Here is a 9,194-nt window from a genome sequence, read left to right on the forward strand (position 1 = left end):
CTAAATTTCAGCTGCAAGATGGCCAGCCAAGGGTCGGTCCCCGCCCTTGCTGCCCTCCTGCACAGGCTCTTGACAATCTTCACGGCTGACTCAGCCTTCCCATTCGACCTTGGGTACCTGGGAGAGGATTTGACATGGTCAAAGTCCCAGTCTCTCGCAAACCTCCTGAACGCTTCGCAGTCGAACTGGGCACCACAGTCTGTACCGTTTTTTTCCGTGTATAGTGCGCAAAATTTTACTAATTTATTGTCCTAAAATCCGGGGTGCGCATTATACATGGGTACAAAAAAAAAAAAAAAAAAAAAATTTTTTTTTTTTTATTTTTTTATTTTATTTTTTTTTTAAGTCCCAATGATCGTCACACACGCAGGGAGGCAATGGGTCCCATTTTTATAGTCTTTGGTATGGTCTTAACTAGGCTGGATGTAATTTGTTTTGTTGGCGTTGATTTCTCCGACTGCCCGTAAACGCACCACCGCGCTTCGTGCGCGCACGGGACAGCAAACGAGCAGGTGATCGAGCAAGCGTCTGATACGAGAGCATTGCGGTCGCATGGAGCGTGTTTGAAGTGAACAGCAGAGAAGAAAGGCAAAGTGTTGTGAAATAAAATGCACAGAACGTATGCGCAAGACACGTCAGCTATATAAAGAGCGAGAGTTGTTTTCTTCCTATTAGTTTCAATTCACAGTTTAATTAGCAGTTTCAATCAGCAAATAACAAAATGCGTATTACAGGTAATATTTTATTTCACAACACTTTGCCTTGTTCCTTTGGTCTCTGCTGTTCATCCTAAAACACAAAGGCGCTCTTTAAGCAATGCGACAGTGAGCGCCCGGCGCGCTGCGGTTGCGCGACCGCACCAAATTAAGCTCCCTGCGCAGTGCGCACTGAGGTCCACTTAAATTTTAGAAAGTACATCAGGACTTTAAAAATATCTTCTAAATTTCAGCGACGGCTCTGTCACAATAATCGGCCAGCCCGGTGCAGTTGGGCGGTCGGCGGCGCGCTACGGTTGAGCGTTCTCTCGCGCGCTCTCTCTCTCTCGCTCTCTCTCGCTCTCGCACACACGCAAACCGGATATCATACGGAGGCCGCCATTACAGATGCGCAGAACGGATGAGCAAGACACGTCAGCTATATAAAGAGCGAGAGTTCAGTTCTCTACCTAAATCCGTATTACAGGTAATATTTTATTTCACAACACTTTGCCTTGTTCCTTTCTTCTCTGCTGTTCACTTCAAACACGCTCCATGCGCACGGAGCGCGGTGGTGCGTTTACGGGCAGTCGGAGAAATCAACGCCAACAAAAAAAATTACATCCAGCCTAGTTAAGACTATACCAAAGACTATAAAAATGGGACCCATTGCCTCCCTGCGTGTGTGACGATCATTGGGACTTAAAAAAAAATAAAAATAAAAAAAAAATTAAATTTTTTTTAAAAAAAATTCATAAAAATTCGGTGCGTATTATACATGGGTACAAGCTTTTTTCCAGCATCAGCATGCCATTTTTAGGGGTGCGTACTATACATGGGGGCGCACTATACACGGAAAAAAACGGTAATTACCCGATCAGGCTGACCGTGCCGTGCAAACTGGGCCTTGCACCTCAGCACCGTGGTCTCAGCTGAAAGATCTGGGAGCAACTCTACTTCCCAGAAATCCGAATAATGATCAACCATGATCAGAAAGTCCTACAAACAAAAGGGGAGAAAAATCTCATCCTGGAGCGGAGCCAGATGCATCTACTGACAGTGCAGTTGAAAACTGGAGAGGTTTAGCGGTCCCACCCAAAAAAAGAAAGATAACTTCATATCTCTCTCCTTGTCCTGAATGGCTGCATATTGACACACAAGTGGCTGGAAAAAAGTCAAGGTACCATTGTTGAAAAACGGGAACCATCAACAGCCTGTTAAACTTCGCACATCAAAAGTGTTTGTGCTCAATACTTGTGCATTTGATTCTGTCTTGCAATGCTTATGCTGTTCTTTCTGTGAAAGTTTTTCATTTGAAAAGACTGTTCTGAACTATGACCGTGGGAACCAATTCCTCCACCTGGTGAAAACCATCACAACACAGAGTGTGAACCCACAGGTATACTCACAGAGGGCAGAACTGCTGGGGGAAATATTCAAACCTGTCCTCCTGACCTCTGGTGCTCTCCAAATTGATGCACAATGCCACATCTCCACTGTAATTGAGAGCGCAATGAGGAATATTCCAAGTGTTTATTTGATAAAACAATGCTCCTCACAGTACTGCAGTTTAAGCCACCAAGTAACAAGGCAAGTTTCACTTGTTTGTCCAAACGTTGCTGTCCTGCAGACCTGTGGCATGGCTTCTCTTCAGACTGCTGCTGAAGAGGGACTCAGCCTTCCTGACTCTCTCTGCCTCAGGCCAATTGAAAATCCTTCCCGGTGTCCGTCTTCATTCAAAACTCTGGACAACAATACAGGCAAGGCTCTGTGTTCAGGTAATGTTACTCACAGCTACAATCTGGGAGAGTTTGTGTGGATTGACACTGACCTTGGTAGCAGTTGCAAGGAAGTTGCCTTGCTTGAATTTCCCTCCAGTCTGGAGCTAAAAGAGAAGACCTTTACTTTGAGAGCAGTCATTGGCTTTGAACCAGGACTGACCCAGGATTCTCTCGGGCATTGTGTGGCATACTGCAGGAGGACTGCATATGCCTGGGAGATCTATAATGACCTGGGAAGTGGAGTGAAAGCAGCATCAGTAAATACTAAGATCTTCCCACATGCTGTGTTCTACACAGTGCAGTGATGCATTGTTTGAATTGTTGGGAAAAAATGTTGATAATGTTCCCTTTGACAAAGAAAGTTATTTTTTCACGTTTTCAAGTTTCTTTTTATGGCTGTCATCAACTTCACATACATGTATTAATTGTTGCATTAATTGATGTTTTGGAGGGAGCAGACAGACTCATCAGGGTATTTAGGTTGCGGTGAACCTTTTGCACGTCAGATGTAATTGAAAAAAAATGATCACATAGGCTTATTGAAAACAAGGAAATTAATCAATGAGCACGATACAAACATAATTACAGAAATATCCTCGTACTAAAAGCCATTCCCCGCAGTGAAAGTTTTCTGTAAGATAAAAAGAAAAGAAAAAAAGGCTAAGAACATATTTACCTTGTATTCGTCCTGCATCAGGAGCATTCCAGGAGCTTGAAATTCGCGACAAAATACAGTGACGTGGGGCTGGGTGACGTCTTCGCTATGAATTAAATGTGTAATATCTGCAAAACCGTAGCAGCCGGCACAATCGGTACAATTTTTGCAGCACAAACGAAACACAAACGAACGAACGGCACTATTTTGGGTCGTTTGGAAGTAAACAAGGGGGCGGGGCTACCAGACGTCATCGCTATAAAATAAATGTGTAATATCTCCGAAACGGAAGCAGCACAAACGAAAATTTTTGCTGCACAAACCTGCACAAACGAAGCACAAACGAACGGTACCATTTTGGGTCCATTTGGAGACAGGTGGGGGGCTGGGTGACGTCATCGCTATAAAATAAATGTCTAATATCTCCGAAACGGAAGCAGCACAAACGAAACTTTTTGCTGCACAAACCAGCACTAACGAAGCACAAACGAACGGTACCATTTTGGGTCCATTCTGAGCAGATGGGGGGCTGGGTGAACTCTGGATGACCTATAAAAGAATCGTTCATAACTAAAAAACCATCGCAGCACAAACGAAAATTTTTGCTGCACAAACCTGCACAAACGAAGCACAAACGAACGGTACCATTTTGGGTCCATTTGGAGACAGGTGGGGGGCTGGGTGACGTCATCGCTATAAAATAAATGTCTAATATCTCCGAAACGGAAGTAGCACAAACGAAATTTTTTGCTGCACAAACCTGCACAAACGAAGCACAAACGAACGGTACCATTTTGGGTCCATTTGGAGACAGGTGGGGGGCTGGGTGACGTCATCGCTATAAAATAAATGTCTAATATCTCCGAAACGGAAGTAGCACAAACGAAAATTTTTGCTGCACAAACCAGCACTAACGAAGCACAAACGAACGGTACCATTTTGGGTCCATTCTGAGCAGATGGGGGGCTGGGTGAACTCTGGATGACCTATAAAAGAATCGTTCATAACTAAAAAACCATAGCAGCACAAACGAACATTTTTGCTGCACAAACCAGCACAAACGAAGCACAAACGAAACAGACTATTTTGCTTAAATTTTGCGGGGAGTGGGGGGCCAAGTTCACGCAGGTCCTGCTCGTTTGCTGTCACAATGTACCCTACACAAATCCGAAACATTTGTTGCGGCTCCGAGTCACGACGAGGGGCAAGTTTTGGTTTCCAAAGGTGTTTTTATTCCTCTTCAACTTTTTCACATGTCCGCACGTCACTTTCCTCTCTGTTCATCTGATCGCGGTGGTGCCTTTATGACAGTAGGAGAAATCAACGCCAACAAAAAAAATACATCCAGCCTAGTTAAGACCATACCAAAGACTATAAAAATGGGACCCATTACCTCCCTGCGTGTGTGACGATCATTGGGACTTAAAAAAACAACAACAACAAAAAATAAATTTGGGTGCGTATTATGGGTACAGGCTTTTTTCCAGCATCATTATGCCATTTTTAGGGTGCGTATTATACATGGGGGCGCATTATACACGGAAAAAAACGGTGACACGTTTATAAAACCATCTGTGTCAGTCCAAATCATTAAATCCATCGATCGTCCTTTATGCCGCATGTGCGCGGCGCCGCCAGAATCGTCGGCAGTTGCAGTTCAAATTATTCCACATGCCCATATAACGCTATATGAAGTATATATCAAATTCCTATTATATAAACAACAATATTATCAAACCATCGGTGTCACTGCAAATCATTAAATCCAGCAATCGTCCTTTATGGAATCAATCGTGTGCGCCGCTGACGTCGGAGCAGTTTAAATTATTCCACGGCCCCGTATAACGATATATAAAGTCCATCCATCCATTTTCTGTACCGCTATGGCGCGCGCGTGCTGGAGCCTATCCCAGTGGTCATCGGGCACTAGGCGAGGGACACCCTGAACCGGTTGCTAGCCAATCGCAGGGCACACAGAGAAAAACAACCATCCACACCTAGGGCAATTTGGAGTGCCCAATTGGCCTGTCAAGCATGTTTTTGGGATGTGGGAGGAAACCGGAGAGCCCGGAGGAAACCCACGCGGGCTCAGGGAGAACAAACAAACTCCACACAGGGAGGGTCGGAAGTGGAATCGAACCGGCACCCTCCTAGCTGTGAGGCGGACGTGCTACCCAGTGTGCCACCGAGCCGCCTATACATATAAAGTACTATATATCAAAGTCCAATTATTTAAACGACAATATCAAACCATCGGTGTCACTGCGTATCATTAAATCCATTGATGGTCCTTTATGGAATCAACGCCGCTCACGTCGGAGCAGTTCAAATTATTCCACAGGCCTATATAATTCACCAAAACCAGCGTCCTTGTCGTCATGACAACCACTGAACCTGGAGACGGTGAATGACTGATTTCTCTCTTTCTCCCCCCATCTCACCACTCGCCCCCCTCTTTTCTCTTTTCCTCTCTCATACATATATTTCTCATTTTGGCTTGGGAACTGGCCTGAATACTACTGACTGGGCAGGACGAAGCAATTGTCTATTCGTCTGCTCTGTGACAATACAGCGGGTAACGTCTACAGAGTGTTCTTGTGTGTTTGAGTGTGTAGGTGTATGTGTGTACGTCTGTCAGGCCAGCTTTGGGATGGGTGAGTGTATGTATATGTCCATTGAAGCCTAAAGGTGAGCAAATTTCCTCGTCTTTTTAGACACTAGCCATAGCACCAGCCCAGGAGCCGCGTACTAGTTGTCGACTCCCCTTTCACGTGCCTGCTCTGCTCACAACACAACAACGCCGGGCGCACTGCTCCCGGAAAGAGGAAGCAAGCAACAATGAACTGGATTTCAAAATAAAGTCGCATCTAATGTCCGAGGTCAAACACAGCGATATAAATCGATGTTTACGTTTAGCATCGATGCCAATAAATCGTAGAGCATTATATCGATTAATCGATGTGTATCGATGTATCGTTACACCCCTAGTAGAAACATATCCAGTAAAATCAGTCAGCCTCAGGATGCCTCGTTTAAAGACTATCTATCAGCTCTTTCTTCCTGAAACCAACTAACTGCAATGAAGTGTATAAAATAACCATGAATATGAAGAATTCAAACTCAGCTGGAACAGATGGTATCGCAAGTAAAATTCTGAAAAGCATCTCCAATATAATAACTGCACCTCTTACATATTGCATCAATCTGTCTCTACTCTCTGGAGTAGTGCCACAAATAGTAAAAATAGCACTTATCACACCGGTCTTTAAATCAGTAGACAAAACGATCTTAGCAACTACCGACCAATATCAATCTTGCCTACTCTTTCCAAAACCTTTACAATAAACTTAACAACTATCTAAACAAACTAAACATCATTGCCCCATCCCAGTATGGTTTCAGAAAGGAAAACAATACATATATGGCAGTACTTGACTTGACTGATAAAATTTACGGGGCGATCGATAAAGGCGAATATGGTATTGGGATTTTTCTGGACTTGTCTAAAGCTTTTGACACCATGACGATTGACATTCTTATAAATAAATTACAACACTATGGTATTAGAGGCCTGGCGTTAGACTGGTTCCGCAGCTATCTGTTTGGAAGACATCAATATGTCTCTATTAACAACCATAAATCTTCATACAAGCCCATCAATTATGGAGTTCCTCAAGGGTCCATCTCAGGGCCGCTCCTTTTCATCTTATACATCAATGACATTGTTAATACTTCACCCATACTACATAAAGTATTATTTGCTGACGATACAAACTTGTTTCTTTCCCACAAAAATCCAAATACACTTGAACAAATTATAAATAGTGAGTTAGCGAAAATAAACACATGGTTTAAATGCAACAAACTCTCCCTAAATGTCAATAAAACATACTACATTGTATTCCGGTCCCATAAAAAAAAAGGACATTGACCAAATTTGCATAAAAATTAACGGACAAAACATTGAAAGAGTCAGCTCTACTAAATTCCTGGGGATCCACATTGACAAATTCTTGAACTTTAAAAAACATATTGATGATCTCACAATCAAACTGTCTAAATATAGGGCTTTATTCTTCAAATTGAGACATTATCTCCCACTCACTGCACTTCTTATTCTGTACAAATCCTTATTTGAACCTCGTTTAAAATACTGCAATATTATATGGTGTAACACATTTCCAACCCATCTAAAAAAGCTGGAGATACTTCAGAAAAAGGTCATACGCGCCATAACATGGTCTGAGTTTAACGCCCCCACTAAAACAATCTTTCACCAACACAATCTTCTGAGGCTTGTTGAATATAACTATTTCCAGAATGCTTGCGTCATGTATCAGACTGTCCATAAACGAAACCACACACTCTGTCAACTCATCCCAATCTGTACTCCCAGCCACACCCACACCACCAGGAATAGAAATCTAATCATTGAGAAAAAACGGAAACTAAAATCTACAAGCTTTAAGTATTGTGTGCAGAGGGCCACAGATTTGGAATGATCTTGATGAAACACTAAAAATGTTGCAATCCATATCCATCTTAAAGGCAAATCTAAAAAATCAACTCCTATCAATGTATATTTAATATGCTGGTTATAAATCGCATGAACACCTGTGTCCTGTTGTTAATATATTAGTTGTTAATTTATAAATTGCAAATGTACTTTACATCAAAGCCAGCGTAACCAGAATACTGAGGTTGTCTATTTCTTGTCATATGGTTGTTGTGTGCTGTACCTTGTTGTGTGTTTGTTATTGTTGTCTATTATATATCTGTATGTTGTCCAAAATGTAAGGATATCTGGCCAATATCTGATACTTATGGGAAACCAGGCCCCCTATTAAAAGCTTTAAATAGCTTGCTTGGGGTGACCTTTCACGCATCCGTAATTACTGTTTGTTGTTTCATGTTGTATGTCTTGGATATTGCGTGAATAAAACTAAAGAAAAATCAAAACTCAACTCAAATTATAAACAACAATTTTATCAAACAATCTCTGTCACTCCAAGTCATTAAATCCCGTGATTGAATCCTTTGTCCTTTATGCGAACAACTGCCGCGTGTGCGCCGCTGACGTCAGTTGAATAATTTCATATATATAAGTCGCTCCTGAGTATAAGTCGCCCCCCCCCACCCAAACTATGAAAAAAAACGCGACTTATAGTCCGAAAAATACGGTACTGTGATAAAACAACAAAATTGCAATAACTGCATTAACCATCAAAGTGAAGTCTAACTGTAACTGCTCTCTTGAAACAAATCTGAATAAAGAAAAACGTTGCAATTAAATAATGCAAACTCGCTGTGCTCAGTGTCACTGTCCTCACATTTTCTGTTATCTCTTCTCTTATTTTCTTCTCTTTTCTTCCTTACCGCTATTTTTTATATTTTTTTCTTCGTGCTACCACTATTTTTATTTTTATTTTTATTCTTCGTGACAGGGGTTCAGTTTGGCCTGGGGAGTTAAGTTCAGCATTTGCTTTAAAGATATCTGGCGCCATCTAGCGTTGTGAATTTGTAATGTCTAGACCCCGAATATAAGACAGCCATCACTTTTTCAGTCTTATTTTAATGCAAAAAACACCGTCTTATATTCGGGCCAAAACGGTATGAACGATATGTTGAATATTTCCAGAGGTTTTTTTTTTTCCAGACAGAATTTTTATTTACCGTATTTTTCCATGTATAATGCGCAAAATTTAACTAATTTATTGTCCTAAAATCTGGGGTGCGCATTATACATGGGTACAAAAAAAAAATATATATATATATTTTTTTTTAAATCCGGGTATGATACGGAGGCCGCCATTACAGATGCGCTTTCTTCTCTGCTGTTCACGTCAAACACACTCCATACAAACACAATGCTCTCGTATCAGACGCTTGCTCGATCATCTGCTTGTTTGCTGTCACAATGTACCCTACACAAATCCGAAACATTTCTTCGCTATCGAGTTTGCTAGCGCATGCGCAGTGATACTGACCGGCAGAATAACATCCGGTTGTTTCCAACCCACATTACCCCTTATGATGCAAACAATTATTGAACCACGTTTTCCC

The 9,194-nt window shown here is 41.9% G+C and overlaps 1 long non-coding RNA gene across 2 annotated transcripts; it reads right to left on the reverse strand.

Moving 5' to 3' along the window:
* Positions 1-1,711: 1,711 nt before the first annotated feature.
* Positions 1,712-3,528, reverse strand: LOC133153319 (uncharacterized). 2 transcript variants are annotated; one of them, XR_009714300.1, is made up of 4 exons: positions 3,153-3,528; positions 2,527-2,706; positions 2,328-2,439; positions 1,712-2,191 (listed from the first exon to the last, which is right to left on the reverse strand). It is a non-coding gene; the product is annotated as an uncharacterized LOC133153319 (long non-coding RNA). The 2 variants fall into 2 exon arrangements; XR_009714301.1 differs by having other exon boundaries at positions 2,527-2,580; positions 3,153-3,522.
* Positions 3,529-9,194: the final 5,666 nt, after the last annotated feature.

The sequence above is a fragment of the Syngnathus typhle genome, linkage group LG4 (genome assembly GCF_033458585.1).
Source record: "Syngnathus typhle isolate RoL2023-S1 ecotype Sweden linkage group LG4, RoL_Styp_1.0, whole genome shotgun sequence".
Classification (NCBI taxonomy): Eukaryota; Metazoa; Chordata; class Actinopteri; order Syngnathiformes; family Syngnathidae; genus Syngnathus; species Syngnathus typhle.